Source organism: Triturus cristatus, chromosome 8, assembly GCF_964204655.1.
Source record: "Triturus cristatus chromosome 8, aTriCri1.1, whole genome shotgun sequence".
Taxonomy (NCBI): Eukaryota; Metazoa; Chordata; class Amphibia; order Caudata; family Salamandridae; genus Triturus; species Triturus cristatus.
Window position 1 is genome coordinate 1255207569 of NC_140591.1, and position 18840 is coordinate 1255226408.

The following is an 18840-nucleotide window of genomic DNA, read 5'->3' on the forward strand; positions in this document are numbered from 1 at the left end:
TAGTTAGCGGAAATTTTACTGATAAAAAACCAATGAAATTCCCCCGTTATAGTTAGTGCAGGCAACTATAACTCACGCGACCGCAATCCTCTGCTGATGCTAATACTGTATTTAGACACTTATTTGCCCATGTCTTCTTCCATACATTTTTAGCTATACATATATTACAAATATTTTTTTTTCATAAAGACACATATGTCATCAGCAGAAGATTGCGGTTGCGTGAGTTATAGTTGCCTGCACTAACTATAATGGGGGAATTTCATTGGTTTTTTATCAGTAAAATTTCCGCTAACTATAACATGTGTGAAACCTATGGTTTTTTCAGTGAATTTGCAAGGTTTTTTAAATGCTAATTCCTAACTATAACGTGTGTGAAACCTATGGTTTTTTCAGTGAATTTGTACGGTTTTTTAAATGCTAAGTTACTTTACGCCATTCGTGGCGTGCGCGCCCACTTAACGCAGTTCGTTCCGTGCGCACACGGTGTGCTTCGCGCACCGTGCGCGCACAGTGAGCACGCGGTGCGCTTCGCGCACCGCGCGCCCACTTTACGCAGTTAGTGCCGTGCACGCACGGTGGGCACGCGGTGCGCTACGCGCACCGCGTGCCCACGTTACGCTAGATGGGCCATGTACACACGATGCGCTTTGCGCACCGTGCGCACATGGAGGACATATGATGCACTTCGTTTTGAAAGGTAATATTTTAATTTTTCGTATATTTTATAAGCCATGCACAAATGGTGCCCTTCGGGCACCATTTGCACACGGGGTGGAGAGAGTGTGGATAATTTTTTTTTTTATTATTTTTTTTTTAAATATTTTAGTTTATCTCAGGTGTAATCAGCCATGCACAATTGGTGCCCTTCGGGCACCAATTGCACACGGGGTGGAGAGAGTGTGGATAATTATTATTTTTTTTTAATTTTTTACCGTACGCGTACGGTAAGCGTAATCGGCGAAATTACCGAAAAAATAAAAATTCCGTTTTTGGCCTTGGGGGATCTTTGGGGACTCCCTCAACATGGCTATGTGTGTGGGAGCTGTCTAAACAGCCCCTTTACATGTTTTTGGGCTTTATATTTTAAAAATCACTCTCAGTGCGAGAGAGAAAATGGCGGCCGCCGCTTCCTGGTTTCGGCCGATTCGAATGTTTACTAAGATCTAAGAGCCAATCAGAATCGCGCTCGCGCACGCCACCGTACGCGTACGGTAAGCGTACCGTAAGCGCACCGTAAGCTGGCTCAGATATATATATTGATTTAAAGGCTATTTTCTCAGAATCTACTGAACAGATTTACACCAAACCTACAAAAGGCACTTCCTTGACCTGAGGACTACCTCTCTGCCAAATTTCTAGTAATTCTGTTCAGCCGTTCGGGCTGTAGCCCTGTCTAAAGGTCCTATGGAAAAATGCATGGGAAAAACGCGTTTTGGGTCCCCCCTTTTATCTCAGCCCCCGCTTGACGAATCCCCCCGAGACTTTCAGGGTAGGAGCGGAGCGTAGCGCCCCACCTATTTTGAAAAATTCACGAGGATTCGTCGACCGGCGCCAAAGTTATTCAAAATAGAATGTTGCGGATTTCCTATGGAAACGTGGTCCTAACTATAACTACCTACTGGCGACCGCCAGTAGGTAATATATATATATATATATATATTCACTGAAAAAACCATAGGTTTCAGGGGCGTTATAGTTAGCTGGACTTTTCACTCGTACAAAACCATACAAATTCCCCCGTTATAGTTAGTTCAGCTAACTATAACTCGCGCGCCCGCAATGCACTGCTGATGACGTCACATATTACATCACTCATGACATGGTCAGTGACATCACTCATGACATCACTGATGACATCTCAAATGACATCACTGATGACATCACTGATGACATCATCCAGTGAATGTGTGTTTTTCTGAAAATTACATATGTTTTATATATGTATATCTCAAGGTCGATGGAAGAATAAATGGGCATATAAGTGTCTAAATGGATGATTTGTTTTTGAAAAATTGATTGTATAACTGACTGATTAAGTGTATCTTAGTGAATACATGGCTTAGTGAGTAATGTTTAAATATGTAAATATCTGTATCAGTCTCTCACTTTGTGTATAAGTGGCTGCATGGGTTGGTGAGTAGCTACATGAGTGTCTATATAGGTTATTAGTTGGTTTTTTGAGTATCAATATAAGTGTCTGATGTCTGTATGGTTCGGTGGGGGGTATTACGTAGTGCATAGGTGCATGAATGAGTGACTCACTGTTTGTATGTGTTGAAGACAGCATGTGTGCAGGACTGTATGGGTGGATGAGTGTGTGCATGGGTGTGGTAGTGAGTGAATGACTGTCTCAATAGTGTCTCTATGAGTAACTACATATGTTTTAAACTAGTATATGTGACTATTGGTGTATATAAGTGAGTATATGTAAGTATGTGTTTCTATAAGTGATTGTTAAAAAGACTAAGTATGTGTCAGTTTCTGTAGAAGTAAGTGTGGTGGTGTGTGTATAACTGTATATGCAGGTAAACGGATGTTTGATTCTTTATTAGCATGAGTGACTATGTGTGTGAGTAACTTTATGGATGAGTGGCGTTGTGTAACAGGATGTATAGGTGTATGAGTACATATGATGAGTGAGTACACACGGTGGTACAATCAGGATAGGGAAAGAGAAGATGTGATCCGACCGTCTTCCGGCTAATCATAAATAATCAAAGGGGGAGGGATCACTAGTTACTGGCACCAGGGTTCAAGTGGTTGTCTCTGGTATAGGTAAAAAACCCTCAATCACGTTAAACGTATGTCGGGGCGGTATATCTTGATTCTCCGCCGTTTAAATACGTGATAGCATCATCATTGGGTTGATTCCATGCATCCTCCACCCGGAGGGAACCACTGGGTTTTTCAGCAGTGATCAGGGAAAAAATGATAAAATAAAAAAGTGAAGAGTGCTCAAGTGAGTGATAAAAAAGGAGTTGTTCCTCATGCTACCTATAAAAAACTTTATTCTGATAGGTGCTGGGGAGACGTTAAAAAGAGATAAAGTTGCAGGTAGGATGAGTAATGGACCCTCTGCAACTTTAATCGTGGTGATTGGTCGACATGTTTCAGCTCATACACAGCCCAAAGGTCAGGGAGCTTTCTTCAGGACCACAGGTGAGTAATGTGAATTGAGGAAGTACATCAATTGGAAGTTCTAAGGTTGATTCAAATGAACTTCAAACAGGACTAATACCTATATACAGAGAAAAAAACCTTAATGAGGGTAGAAAAGGTGCCAAATGAAGTTTTTTAAAAGAAAGGGGGGGGAAATGTAAAAGCAAATATAAATGGCAAATCTTTATATACTTATTGGCATACATTTTGATCTGCAAGTGAGGTTGCGAACCATCGCTCTTACTTAAGAGAGTAAACAGCAAAGTCCCTAGGAGACAACGACTGGTGAGAGAAAATTCAAACATATAACAATTCATCAGACATACATGTAGAATAAATATATGCAGCGGAGGTGGTGAAGACTGCTCGTAATGTACGTGTGTTCAATTCGCAGGTAAATTGTTTAGCCATACCTATTGGGAGTTAGAGGTTCCTTAGGTCTAACGTTTGTAATTATAGACATGCGAAAGAATTTATAATCAAGTAAGGTGTGCTATTTGAAGACAAGTATCAATAATACCTCTAATATGGAATTAGCGTGCAATATTCACTGTTAAATACCTGAATGTTTCAAAGTACGAACTCCGTACGAAGATACAAGGCTGCGTAAATACTAGACAATGAAAGAGAGGAAAAGAAAAACAAACATTACAAGGGGAAACCCCAGGTTAACGTTACGTGTCTTCCAAAGGCTGCAGAGGTGGAGGTCTCCATACCGCATGGTCCGCTACGACTTGTGCTGTGACTTGGCAACGTTGTTTCAATGCCAAATGTAGTTACCAAGAGCGGATGTGACCTAAATAGTTACTAATATAAAAGGGCCATCGTTTGGGGAACCTTGTTTACCATGAATAGAGTGTAAGCTCTGAGTAGCGCATATGTTTCATTTCGTCTGTTGCTTGCTTTATCTCTTAAGAAACTTCTTCCGAAACCACGCAGCAGACGGAATAAAACTGATACGCTGATTGGTACTCTGTTCACGGCAACCGTAGACAACAATTGAATAAAGTTTTCAAGGCTACAAACCGGCCCTCTCTAGTCCTTTCACTGTCTCTACGCTACCAACTATTTAAGACACACCCCTATGCCTACGTACTCACACAGGAAACTAGAGTCAGCACAAGTCGTAGCGGACCATGCGGTATGGAGACCTCCACCTCTGCAGCCTTTGGAAGACACGTAACGTTAACCTGGGGTTTCCCCTTGTAATGTTTGTTTTTCTTTTCCTCTCTTTCATTGTCTAGTATTTACGCAGCCTTGTATCTTCGTACGGAGTTCGTACTTTGAAACATTCAGGTATTTAACAGTGAATATTGCACGCTAATTCCATATTAGAGGTATTATTGATACTTGTCTTCAAATAGCACACCTTACTTGATTATAAATTCTTTCGCATGTCTATAATTACAAACGTTAGACCTAAGGAACCTCTAACTCCCAATAGGTATGGCTAAACAATTTACCTGCGAATTGAACACACGTACATTACGAGCAGTCTTCACCACCTCCGCTGCATATATTTATTCTACATGTATGTCTGATGAATTGTTATATGTTTGAATTTTCTCTCACCAGTCGTTGTCTCCTAGGGACTTTGCTGTTTACTCTCTTAAGTAAGAGCGATGGTTCGCAACCTCACTTGCAGATCAAAATGTATGCCAATAAGTATATAAAGATTTGCCATTTATATTTGCTTTTACATTTCCCCCCCCTTTCTTTTAAAAAACTTCATTTGGCACCTTTTCTACCCTCATTAAGGTTTTTTTCTCTGTATATAGGTATTAGTCCTGTTTGAAGTTCATTTGAATCAACCTTAGAACTTCCAATTGATGTACTTCCTCAATTCACATTACTCACCTGTGGTCCTGAAGAAAGCTCCCTGACCTTTGGGCTGTGTATGAGCTGAAACATGTCGACCAATCACCACGATTAAAGTTGCAGAGGGTCCATTACTCATCCTACCTGCAACTTTATCTCTTTTTAACGTCTCCCCAGCACCTATCAGAATAAAGTTTTTTATAGGTAGCATGAGGAACAACTCCTTTTTTATCACTCACTTGAGCACTCTTCACTTTTTTATTTTATCATTTTTTCCCTGATCACTGCTGAAAAACCCAGTGGTTCCCTCCGGGTGGAGGATGCATGGAATCAACCCAATGATGATGCTATCACGTATTTAAACGGCGGAGAATCAAGATATACCGCCCCGACATACGTTTAACGTGATTGAGGGTTTTTTACCTATACCAGAGACAACCACTTGAACCCTGGTGCCAGTAACTAGTGATCCCTCCCCCTTTGATTATTTATGAGTGAGTACACACACCACCACACTTACTTCTACAGAAACTTACACATACTTAGTCTTTTTAACAATCACTTATAGAAACACATACTTATTCATACAGGAACTCTTTCAATCTCTCACTCTCACATATACTCACTTATATACACCAATAGTCACATATACTAGTTTAAAACATATGTAGTTACTCATAGAGACACTATTGAGACAGTCATTCACTCACTAACACACCCATGCACACACTCATCCACCCATACAGTCCTGCACACATGCTGTCTTCAACACATACAAACAGTGAGTCACTCATTCATGCACCTATGCACTACGTAATACCCCCCACCGAACCATACAGACATCAGACACTTATACTGATACTCAAAAAACCAACTAATAACCTATATAGACACTCATGTAGCTACTCACCAACCCATGCAGCCACTTATACACAAAGTGAGAGACTGATACAGATATTTACATATTTAAACATTACTCACTAAGCCATGTATTCACTAAGATACACTTAATCAGTCAGTTATACAATCAATTTTTCAAAAACAAATCATCCATTTAGACACTTATATACCCATTTATTCTTCCATCGACCTTGAGATATACATATATAAAACATATGTAATTTTCAGAAAAACACACATTCACTGGATGATGTCATCAGTGATGTCATCAGTGATGTCATTTGAGATGTCATGAGTGATGTCATGAGTGATGTCACTGACCATGTCATGAGTGATGTAATATGTGACGTCATCAGCAGTGCATTGCGGGCGCGCGAGTTATAGTTAGCTTAACTAACTATAACGGGGGAATTTCTATGGTTTTGTACGAGTGAAAAGTCCAGCTAACTATAACGCCCCTGAAACCTATGGTTTTTTCAGTGAATTTCTAAGGTTTTTTAAATGCTAATTCCTAGCTATAACGTGCCTGAAACCTATGTTTTTTTCAGTGAATTTCAAAGGTTTTTTAAATGCTAATTTCTAGCTATGCCTACAGAGATAAGACATGTGAAGAAAGAAGGAAAAACGCACAGAAAGAAAAAAAAGAAATGCAGAAAGAAGCAACAGAAGTCCTCAAAGACGAAGAAAAGTGCAGGAAGAAGTATAACGTGCAGAAAGAACAAACAGAAGAGCAGAAACAAGCCTTGTTGCAAAATCATCCTGTACCCTCAACTTTTTCAGACGGATACTGGTGGTAACTGAGTCTGACTAACCAGTCCTAGAGCCAGTGCTATGTTAAAAGACACTCAGAATACAGTGAAAACACCTACATACACTAGGGCACACTATGTGTTGGGGTCCCCCTGTGATTAGCATGAACTCCTCTGTAGGCCCCTAGTATATAACAGGGCAGGGGATTAAAACTACCTCTTAAAACGCACCACAAGGCGTGTTTGAACACGTCACCTCATGCCCCGTCCCCTCCCTTCCCCACTGTGTAAACACGCCCTATAGCCGTTTTAAGTTGGGAGATTAAGTCCCCTTGAATCCTGAGGGTCCCTAGGGTCCAACTAGACCACTAGGTACCTCCAGTAAGCGCCACAGAGCTGCGTTGCAGAGAGGTGTAAAAAGTGGCACGGCCTGCACCACCTCTCTGCAGCGCAGAGCAGTGGTGCTTACTGGAAGCACCTGGTGGGCTAGTTGGACCCCAGGGTCCCTCAGGATTGAAAGGGAATTATTTCCCCAACTTAAAAACGCGCCACAGGGCCTGTGGGCGTCCTGAGTTGAGAGATTAAGTCCCCTTGAATCCTAAGGGTCCCTAGGGTCAAACTAGCCCACTAGGTACCTCCAGTAAGCGCCACAGAGCTGCGTTGCATGGAGGTGTAAAAAGGTGCGTGGCCTCAGAACACCTGTCTGCAACGCAGCTCCCTGGCGCATACTGGAGATACCTGTTGGGCTAGTTGGCCCTCAGGGACCCTCAGTATTGAAGGGGAATTAATTCCTCAACTTACAACTGGCCATGGGGCGCGTTTGCAGAGTGCTGCAAGGAGGGGACATGGCCTTCGGCGCGATGCCGGTCTTTTATTTATTTATTTTTAAGAAGGAGGGCTGTTTAATTTATTAGCCCTGGGGACCCCATCCCCCAGGGCCTGCACCCTAATATTTTTGTTGAAAAAATTTATTTTGGCCCTCCCAAGGCCTTAATCGGCCCCGGGGACCCCAACCCCCAGGTCATGGCCTTTTATTTATTTTTTTATTCTTTAGGAGGGGGGCTGTCTTGCCCCCCTCCCCAGGCCACTTATGGCCCCGGGACCCCATCCCCCGGGGCCGGCCTTTGTTTTTGATTTTTTTTTTAAAATATATATTTATAGAAACACCTAGGACATGCTGGACAAACCGTATGTACCTATCACCATGACGATTTGCGTGATATTCATTAAAAGGCGACTATGCATACAATGAATCCACGTAGAATGTGTTCACACCGCTAGTGAAGCTCTGACATGTCTGACACCCTACCGTGCCTAATCCCGGCACCCCTGCTGGTGGGTACTCTCCAAGTAGACACCCTTGTCGTTTATTTATACAAACATGGGTAGCTATTGACGGGCACATTTAATACACATGCACACCAAGCCATTCAAAGGGGATTCGACAAAAATTCGACCAAACTATGCAAGAAACCCCCTTACGGTTAATAAAACACACATCCACCGCCGGATGTGTAATACTTTTTATTTTACTCTCTGGAAAGGAGACGAACCTCACTTGAGAGTCACAGAGTGCTCCTGGCTGAGCCCAATGCTGTGTTACACCCACCAGTGCCCGTCGATTGCCTCACACCTCTGTGTTGTATTCCACCAGCTAGTGCGTATGCTATGACACTCTCTAGCCCATGTGCACTGTAACACCACCCCGTGAATATGTCATGCCACACTTGCCTTCGCACGGGTTATATTGCCCCATCTAACGTGCCTTCCTCGATGCCTATGTTATAAAGCACAGCGCTATGCCATACATATTACAATCTGGGATCCATATCTTTGTCACAGTGCATATGCAATGCTACACTACCCAGCACATATTTTATATTACAACTTTAGAGACTACTTAGGTTACACAACACTGCCCTGTGCATATTACACTCCAAGGCGCATATCACATAGCAAGCGCTAGTGCCTGTGCTATCTCGCGCTCTCCAATGAATCTGTCATTGCGCACAATGTATTGCATATTATATTTCACGCCCCGGTTCATCTTATATCACACTTTTTGGTGCATAGTTTATACCATATACTATATCTAGTTTTCATTTTCAATTGGGCTCTCAGGACTATGTTCTATATAACACTGCCTCCACCTACCCTTTTCACGGGCATTACATTTTGCGATGGGGGGTGGAGGGTCAGGGGATGTTTCTGCCAAGTGAGCCCGGAGTCACAGTCCCAAACGTCCTCTTCTTCCTGAATAAAAGTGAGATTACGCTGCATACTTGTTCATATTTTAAGTAGTTCGCACAGACACACATTTTAAAAACAATAAAATTCCTAATACCCACCTTCTATGAACAGTTAGCTTGCTGCCCCATCCACCTCCTCCCTATCCTCTGTTGTCTGAATCCATGGACTAGCCTCCAGCCTCCTGCCATGCATGGAATGATGTGCTGCCACTGCCCTGCATTTAGCATGATGTACCAGTCCACTCATCCTGCCCTCCATTGCCCAATTCTATGGCCCATCATTGACCTCCTGCTTAGCCTCTGTGCTTTGCTTGCTGCCCCTATTCTCCTTCCCCCTGCCCTCCGATGTCTTTGTGCATGCCCCTGCTCCATCCTTTTTGACCACCATGTTCCATGGACCTGCCACTCCTATCTACTCTGAGTGTTCTGTTGAGCTGCCACTCCCCTACCACCTGCCTAGCATTGTCAGATGACTGTAACCTGTCCCTGCCACCTCCACCCTGCCTGTCCACATGCCATGCCCCTATCCCCTTCCTCCTGTCCTCCATGGTCCATTTTACTACCACACCCTTCTGCCCTCCCTGGTCTGTTGTGCTGCAACTGCTCCTCCTGCCTGCCCCGCGCGGTCTGTTGTGAGGCCCCTTCCCCTGAACTCTCTTGTCTGTGCCCAGGTCCTGACCCTCCCTTGTATCCTCCATGGTCCTTTGTGCATGCCCCTGCACCCTCCTTCTTGCCCATCATAGCCATTGTGCTGCCACTAACCCTCCCGCTTGCCATGCATGGTCTTCTGTGCTGCCACAGCCCCTCCCACCTTCCCTGTGTGGTCAGCTAGCTGCTGCTGACCCCCTCCCACCTTCCCCCCATGGTCTGTATGTATGCCATCATAGTCTCACTGTTGCTCTCCATGGTGTGTCTTGTTTCTACTGCCCATCCTGCCTGACCTCCATGGTCATCTTGCTGCTCCTGCCCTGCCCCCTTGCCCCCAGCCCTCTGTTTCCATGTGCAGACCCCTATTCCCTCCCTCCTAGCTTGTCGGTTCCATTGTAATGCCCCTGATCCGTCCCTCCTGCCCTTTATGGTCTGTTATGCTGCAGCTTTCTCTCCTGTCTGTCCATTATGGTCAGATAGCTACCATTGCCTCTTTCCCCTCTGTTGTCTGTTGTCCATGTGCATGGTCCTGTCCCCTCCCTATTGCTTTCTATGGATTGTTATGCTGCACTCCCGTCCCGCATGCCCTGTGTGGTGTATTGTGCTGCTGCAAACCCTGATGCCTGCCCTGTAGGGTCAGTTTGGTGCACCTCTCAATGTCCCTCCTGTCCTCTGTTATCCGAGTCCATGTCCCTACCCCAATTCCTCCTGCCTACCATGATCCAATGTACCATACTTGCGAACATTTTGAACTTGGTAAGAGGGAGATTTTGAAATAAAACTGGGGTATTGATTTTCCCCTTTGAGTTACATTGAAAAAGAGAAGATTGTAGACAGGAACCAGATCAAGTAAAGCCCATTTGAGCTTAAAAACATTGGACGTTTCCTGGCTGAAACGTGTCTGTTGGCATGTATGGTTGTACTACCACTGCCTCTTCCTTCTGCCCACAATGGTCTATTATATTACCACAGCCTCTCTTGCCAGTCCTGTATTGTTGGTTTGTTGCCCCTGCCCCCCTTTCCACTGCTCTCCATAGTCTGTTGTGCTGCCACTGCCCTTCCTGCCTGCCCAGTGTGGTCAAATTGTTGCATCTGCAATCTCCTACCTGCCTTCAATTTTCAGAGTCCGTGCCCCTGGCCTCTGCCTCTCAACAGTATCCCAATGAACAACTAGATTGCTAACATTCTATATTTATTACAAAAGTGTGGAATGCCTGACGTCATCTTGATGTAATCAAAACTGTAATGCCTAGAGCCTTTCCTTTAGAAATTACATATATGAGAGGGTCTTATTTGCATCACAATTATGGTTAGTGCTCTAAAAAACTAAAAGGAGGACATATTTTCTGAGTTTTCAAATAGCGACAAAGAACTTTTAAATTATTTGTAATCTTAGTTTTTTTATCTAGTTGACCACTTGATTAAATGTTGCATCCAAGGGGAGAGGGTGTGGTGTTACTTCCAGAGCTGCAGACTTTGCAACTGGGGAACCAGGTTGGAGTTTCTGCTTCAGCTCAACATTCTGTGATTCTGGTCAAATCACTTAATCTCCCCATGTCTACAACCAAAATGAACTTGATCTTGTGTGATGTAACCAATGTTCATGTAAAGCACTCCAATACCTGACAAGTCTGCACTATATAAAACTGCAAATACACAAAAAATAAGTGTTTTGCACTCTTCTGTCATTGGGCTACATTTGGGCTACATCTGGGTGATATTTGGGCTACATTTGGGCTCTTTTGTCTCTGGTGGCCATTTTAGGAGATTTATTTGTTATGAAGTTTCCTAATTTCCTCATTTACTGCAGTCTCCTCAGTAGGAAATGCTTTCAGTTTTTTACTTTGATTCCATCAAGAAGGTATTCAAATATGTCACACATTTGCCATAAATTCTGAATGTTAGCACTCTAGTTGCTCATTAGATCACTGTAGTAAAGCTACTGCTCACCACAGAAGTCTGCTGCTAGTATTAGAAGTGCATGTTTCAGTCTGCATATCAATGTTTTAATGAAATAGAAGAGGATTTGAGAAGCCACTCAAAATGTGCCCTAATTTTTCTTTCTTCAGCACTAATCATAATTTCTATGGCAAAATGAACCCCCTCATTGTGTTCCTTTTTAAATTAAATGTTTTAAGTGTTACCAGTTTATTCCAATCAAGATGGCTTCAGGTGTGCCATACTTTTGTCATAAGTAAGACAGTAAGCGCTCTAGTTGTTCTTAAGAACACTCTGGGACATTCTGTTATTGGGCTATACTTGGGCTACATCTGGGTGATATTTGGGCTACATTTGGGCTATTTTGTCTCTGGTGGCCATCTTGGGAGATTTATTTGTTATGAAGTTTCCTAATTTCCTCATTTACTGCAGTCTCCTCAGTAGGAAATACTTTCAGTTTTTTACTTTGATTCCATCAAGAAGGCATTCAGATGTGTCACACATTTTCCATAAATTCTGAATGTTAGCACTCTAGTTGCTCATTAGATCACTGTAGTAAAGCTACTGCTCACCAGGCAAGTCTGCTGCTGGTATTCAAAGTGCATGTTTCAGTCTGCATGTCAGAATGTTTTTATGAAATAAAAGAGGATTTCAGGAGTCAAAATGTGCCCTAGTTTTTCTTTCTGCAGCACTAATCATAATTTGTATGGCAAAATGAACCCCCTCATTTTGTTCCTTTGAAAATTAAATGTTTTAAGTGTTACCACTTTATTCCAATCAAGATGGCTTCAGGTGTGCCATACTTTTGTCATAAGTAAGACTGTTAGCGCTCTAGTTGTTCTTTAGAGCACTCTGGGAAGCTGCAGTAGAACACAAAGGAATCAACTGACAGTCTCTGCCCTTGTTGGATGTACATGTTTTACTGAGAATGTCAGACTTCATTCTTACATGACTGAGAAAGATAATGTGAATTTACAGAAAATATGCTCTCAGTTTAGCTTATAGATCACCTTCCAAACCTCTGTGGGAAAAGTATGAGAAAATAGTTTTCTCTCAAATATGGTTCGTGATATCACAGCAGAAGGCTTTTTCACATGGTAAAATCACCTTAGAACACACAACAATTCCTAAAATGAGTATGGTACCATCAACAAATGATTTATAATGTAACTAAAGTCTTAAAACCTTCTATTAACTGCAATGCTTTTTAATGAGGTGCTATCATGTATATTGGTCCCAAGATGGCTGCCAACACTTCTTGGATGAAGTACTGACAGCCAATCAGATCTCACGATGAGATGTGTGGTTAGGCTCCGCCCAGATATGTATGTGATTTTACTTTTGATTTTCTCAGGAACTACTGAACAGATTGACACCATATATGCAAAAGGCACATGCCTGACCTGAGGACTACCTCTTTGCCAAATTTCAAGTAATTCTGTTCAGCCGTTCGGGCTGTACCTTGGACTAAATGTCCCTATGGAAAATTGCATGGGGAAAACGCGTTTTGGGACCCCCCTTTTTTCTTAGCCCCCGCTTGACGAATCCCCCCGAGACTTACAGGGTAGGAGCGGAGCGGAGCACCCCACCTATTTTGAAAATTTTGCGAGGATTCGTCAAATGGCGCCAAAGTTATTCCAAATAGAATGTTGCGGATTTCCTATGGAAACACGGTCCTAACTATAACTATCTACTGGCGACCGCCAGTAGATAATATCTATATATATATATATATATATCCAAACCACAAGTTAGCCCTGGTGGAAGAAGCCACGAGGTAGGTGTTGCTTTTCATCAATTTATTAAAGGGCAGTTGCATACAGGAAACGCAGGGCAACCATCACCAGTTGATCAGCCAGCCAGACCGGTTTCGGGAATCTTTCCCTTTCTCAATGGCATTCTACTGACCAAGACGATTTCTCGCGCACTTATCCTCAAGGAACCTGCCTCAGTGGGCGTGGCCGGATGCACAGATTTCTGGTTCTCGTAGTGTTCGAGCTATAATCTCAAGTGAGTTCATCTTGTGTTCAGCAGCAAAAATAACAGCATAAATAAAACCCATGTGGGTCGGTGAACAGTGACGCTGCAAATGCCTGAAGTCCTTATTCAACTGACCCGATGAAACCAACCTCCCGTTTTCACTGTTGGCACCGTTGTGTCATCATCCGGGTCCGCACTTACAGCGGCGGGCTTCTTCCGCGGCTGGGCTTTAGCCGCAAATATCCAAACCACAAGTTAGCCCTGGTGGAAGAAGCCATGAGGTAGGTGTTGCTTTTCATCAATTTATTAAAGGGCAGTTGCATACAGGAAACGCAGGGCAACCATCACCAGCTGATCAGCCAGCCAGACCAGTTTCGGGAATCTTACCCTTTCTCAATGGCATTCTGCTGACCAAGACGATTTCTCGCGCACTTATCCTCAAGGAACCTGCCTCAGTGGGCGTGGCCGGATGCACAGCCTTCTGGTTCTCGTAGTGTTCGAGCTATAATCTCAAGTGAGTTCATCTTGTGTTCAGCAGCAAAAATAACAGCATAAATAAAACCCATGTGGGTCGGTGAACAGTGACGCTGCAAATGCCTGAAGTCCTTATTCAACTGACCCGATGAAACCAACCTCCCGTTTTCACTGTTGGCACCGTTGTGTCATCATCCGGGTCCGCACTTACAGCGGCGGGCTTCTTCCGTGGCTGGGCTTTAGCCGTAAATATCCAAACCACAAGTTAGCCCTGGTGGAAGAAGCCACGAGGTAGGTGTTGCTTTTCATCAATTTATTAAAGGGCAGTTGCATACAGGAAACGCAGGGCAACCATCACCAGTTGATCAGCCAGCCAGACTGGTTTCGGGAATCTTTCCCTTTCTCAATGGCATTCTGCTGACCAAGACGATTTCTCGCGCACTTATCCTCAAGGAACCTGCCTCAGTGGGCGTGGCCGGATGCACAGCCTTCTGGTTCTCGTAGTGTTCGAGCTATAATCTCAAGTGAGTTCATCTTGTGTTCAGCAGCAAAAATAACAGCATAAATAAAACCCATGTGGGTCGGTGAACAGTGACGCTGCAAATGCCTGAAGTCCTTATTCAACTGACCCGATGAAACCAACCTCCCGTTTTCACTGTTGGCACCGTTGTGTCATCATCCGGGTCCGCACTTACAGCGGCGGGCTTCTTCCGCGGCTGGGCTTTAGCCGCAAATATCCAAACCACAAGTTAGCCCTGGTGGAAGAAGCCACGAGGAAGGTGTTGTTTTTCAACAATTTATTAAAGGGCAGTTGCATACAGGAAACGCAGGGCTGGCTGGCTGATCAACTGGTGATGGTTGCCCTGGCTTCTTCCACCAGGGCTACCTTGTGGTTTGGATATTTGCGGCTAAAGCCCAGCCACGTAAGAAGCCCGCCGCTGTAAGTGCGGACCCGGATGATGACACAACGGTGCCAACAGTGAAAACGGGAGGTTGGTTTCATCGGGTCAGTTGAATAAGGACTTCAGGCATTTGCAGCGTCACTTTTCACCGACCCACATGGGTTTTATTTATGCTGTTATTTTTGCTGCTGAACACAAGATGAACTCACTTGAGATTATAGCTCGAACACTACGAGAACCAGAAGGCTGTGCATCCGGCCACACCCACTGAGGCAGGTTCCTTGAGGATAAGTGCGCGAGAAATCGTCTTGGTCAGCAGAATACCATTGAGAAAGGGAAAGATTCCCGAAACCGGTCTGGCTGGCTGATCAACTGGTGATGGTTGCCCTGCGTTTCCTGTATGCAACTGCCCTTTAATGAATTAATGAAAAGCAACACCTACCTCGTGGCTTCTTCCAACAGGGCTAACTTGTGGTTTGGATATTTGCGGCTAAAGCCCAGCTGCGGAAGAAGCCCGCCGCTGTAAGTGCGGACCCGGATGATGACACAACGGTGCCAACAGTGAAAACGGGAGGTTGGTTTCATCGGGTCCGTTGAATAAGGACTTCAGGCATTTGCAGCATCACTTTTCACCGACCCACATGGGTTTTATTTATGCTGTTTGTTTTGCTGCTGAACACAAGATGAACTCACTTGAGATTATAGCTCGAACACTACGAGAACCAGAAGGCTGTGCATCCGGCCACGCCCACTGAGGCAGGTTCCTTGAGGATAAGTGCGCGAGAAATCGTCTTGGTCAGCAGAATGCCATTGAGAAAGGGAAAGATTCCCGAAACCGGTCTGGCTTATCAACTGGTGATGGTTGCCCTGCGTTTCCTGTATGCAACTGCCCTTTAATAAATTGATGAAAAGCAACACCTACCTCGTGGCTTCTTCCACTAGGGCTAACTTGTGGTTTGGATATTTGCGGCTAAAGCCCAGCCGCGGAAGAAGCCCGCCGCTGTAAGTGCGGACCCGGATGATGACACAACGGTGCCAACAGTGAAAACGGGAGGTTGGTTTCATCGGGTCAGTTGAATAAGGACTTCAGGCATTTGCAGCGTCACTTTTCACCGACCCACATGGGTTTTATTTATGCTGTTATTTTTGCTGCTGAACACAAGATGAACTCACTTGAGATTATAGCTTGAACACTACGAGAACCAGAAGGCTGTGCATCCGGCCACGCCCACTGAGGCAGGTTCCTTGAGGATAAGTGCGCGAGAAATCGTCTTGGTCAGCAGAATGCCATTGAGAAAGGGAAAGATTCCCGAAACCGGTCTGGCTGGCTGATCAACTGGTGATGGTTGCCCTGCGTTTCCTGTATGCAACTGCCCTTTAATAAATTGATGAAAAGCAACACCTACCTCGTGGCTTCTTCTGTGGAAAATGGTAGAGGCAGTTGCAGTCGATAACCTTTCAAGTATTGCCCGGCGGTAGTCGCCTCTTATACCAGTCGAAAATTAACCAACAAAGAGTCAGGCGCCGGAGACTGGAAGGCAGGAAACAAAGTTTTATTCCGTCGGAGGGGAACACATCAGATCAGACAGCAAGGTATCGTCACGAGGTGCTCTAACTGCATCTCTGAGACCTCGTCTCTTATACACACGTTTATGACTTTATTGCAGGTTTATCATACATGGCACATTCTTGAGATCGCTTTGATACATGAAAGAACATCCTCAGAATCCCCGGCTCAGATCCGCTCCCACACATAGCTACAGTAGAAGTCCCCACCCCACCCACAGTAGGAGATGGCTATCACACAGCTGGACATTCCGCCAATTCCCGGGGGTGTGTGTCGGGTCTCAGGGGGTGGGAGGCCTTGATGTACTGTAATCCCTTTGATGTGGGGTGTTTCCCTTACAGTAGGGGCAATAAACTGCATCCGCAGGGCTAGGTGATGGCCTGGGATCGGTTCGGACAATCGGGCGCAGAGGAAGGGGGTTATCAAAGAGATGTATGACCATGTATGGGATGTCGGTCAGGCGTGGGATGTGGTTCCATGGCAGGGTCGCGCAGAAGGAGAGGGTTTATGGCCCATGTATGAGAGAGCGGGGTGGCCGGCGCGCGGGGGGGTGTTCGCAGCGCCAGGGGGATGCGCCGGCGATCGGCAATGAGCAGGGAGAGAGACCAGAGTGCCTAAAATGGCTGCCATGCGTTTTTCTGTGCGTCGCGCTAAGGAGAGACAAGATGGCGCAGATAATGTTCAGTTACGAGCTACATTTCCACAGTCCTCCCTTTTAACATATCTCGCCAGCTTGTTTAGTTCGGATCTATCCCCATAATGCCACGAACTTCTACCTCGTATAAAGCTTTCATACGTTCTGCTTCAAAGTTCAGAGTCTTAGGGCAGATGCAGTTTATGAAGAGCGAACATAAGGGTGGCAAACACTGAATCCCTAGGCAACATCCACATAGGATCACAATTGGTATTAGGGTAAACGTAAACAACCTCCACCCCCAACTTTTAATAGTGTCCCAAAACCAACTCCCAAGCGACCATCTTTCTTGCTCCTGATGGACCTCTGCGGAAAGTCTGTGGAGGTGTTCAATCGCCTTGTAGACTGAGGGTGAGTTATCCGGTACGTAGGTACAACAGCTGGACCCAATGATACGGCATGCTCCTCCACGATCAGCCAGAACCACGTCTAGAACGAGGCAGTTCTGAAGAGCTACCAGGCGGACGGCCTGAAGCTCAGCGGTGTTGTTGGTGAGGATGCCGGCTGTAATGTTCATTGTGGTTTCGACTGCCTGGGTCAGGTGCCGGATGGCACGGCTGTTTGCCATTGGACCCCACAGTGGAACAAGTCCCTTTACTGCATCCATGAACTGTGCTCCAGTGGAGTCGGCTTGTACAATGTCCTTTGCACGTTTCTGCCGGTGATGGTTTGCTGGAGCCACATATGTTGGAGGAAGGATAAAAGCGATGTAGCAGGTGCCTCCCCACCCTTTCGGAAGCCAGGTGTAGGCCTTAGTACCACAGACGAAGTACATATTTGGGGAGGTAACAAAGGAGGGTGGGTCAACTGAGTCCAATGTTCGGGTGATGAGACAGGAACTGTGGCCCACCTGCTGCGTTCCCAGACCTTCGATACACACAAGACCTGTGATGTTGATGACGGATAGGGCCACCGTCAGGGTGGCGGCCGTTCGTTTCCGGAGATAAGAGAAGGTAGGTCTGGCTGGGTTGTTGAACACCTGCATTTCGACTCGCTCTTTGGCAGGGATGTCCATGTGAAAGGAGGTGTTTGATCTCAAAGGACAGAAGGGAGCAGAAGTTTTTCCAGTTCTGTTCAGCCAGAACCCATGGTAGAAGTGTGACATAGTTTTGCCGGAAGTAGCATTGTCCTTGTAGCTTTCTTGCAGGAGGATTAGCCAAGCGAGGCAAGAGCCATGGACAGAGAAGGGTGAAGGGATGAAAGGGATAGAATGTCCAGTGGCATGTGGCAGCAATCCACAGATCCAGCAGTTGGTTGCATTGGCGGCAAGATTGTGTTGGTGGAGCAACTGTACAAAAGAGTTATTCCAGAACTCCTTATGCCTTTCTCGGAGTTGGGGTGAAAGTGAGATCAGATAGTGTTCTTTCATGGTGGTAGGTTGGACAGTGGTCAACAATGTCTCATGAGCGGGTGCACTCTCTTCCACGATCCAGAAGGTGATCATGAGGAGAAGGCAAAAGAGTAGGGTAATATAAAGTACGATAGTCTTTGAGCTGTGCATTTTGTCAGTCTTTGGGTTTTTGTAGTGGGTATTCGGACGTCCGGTTGCTTCCATCATCTTCATGTCGGGCGCTTCCATCACCTTCAAGGGACTCGGTAGCGGGCAGAAATACAGACTTCGTTTAATTTCTCTTCTGGAGGCCTTTGAGGTGATTAGGCTCCCGGATCGAGATTTCAACTTAGTTCATGGTCTGTTTAGCCGAAGTTCCCTCCTTTCGTCGCAGGTTATACACTTCTTTGGACGGCACAGTGGGATCGG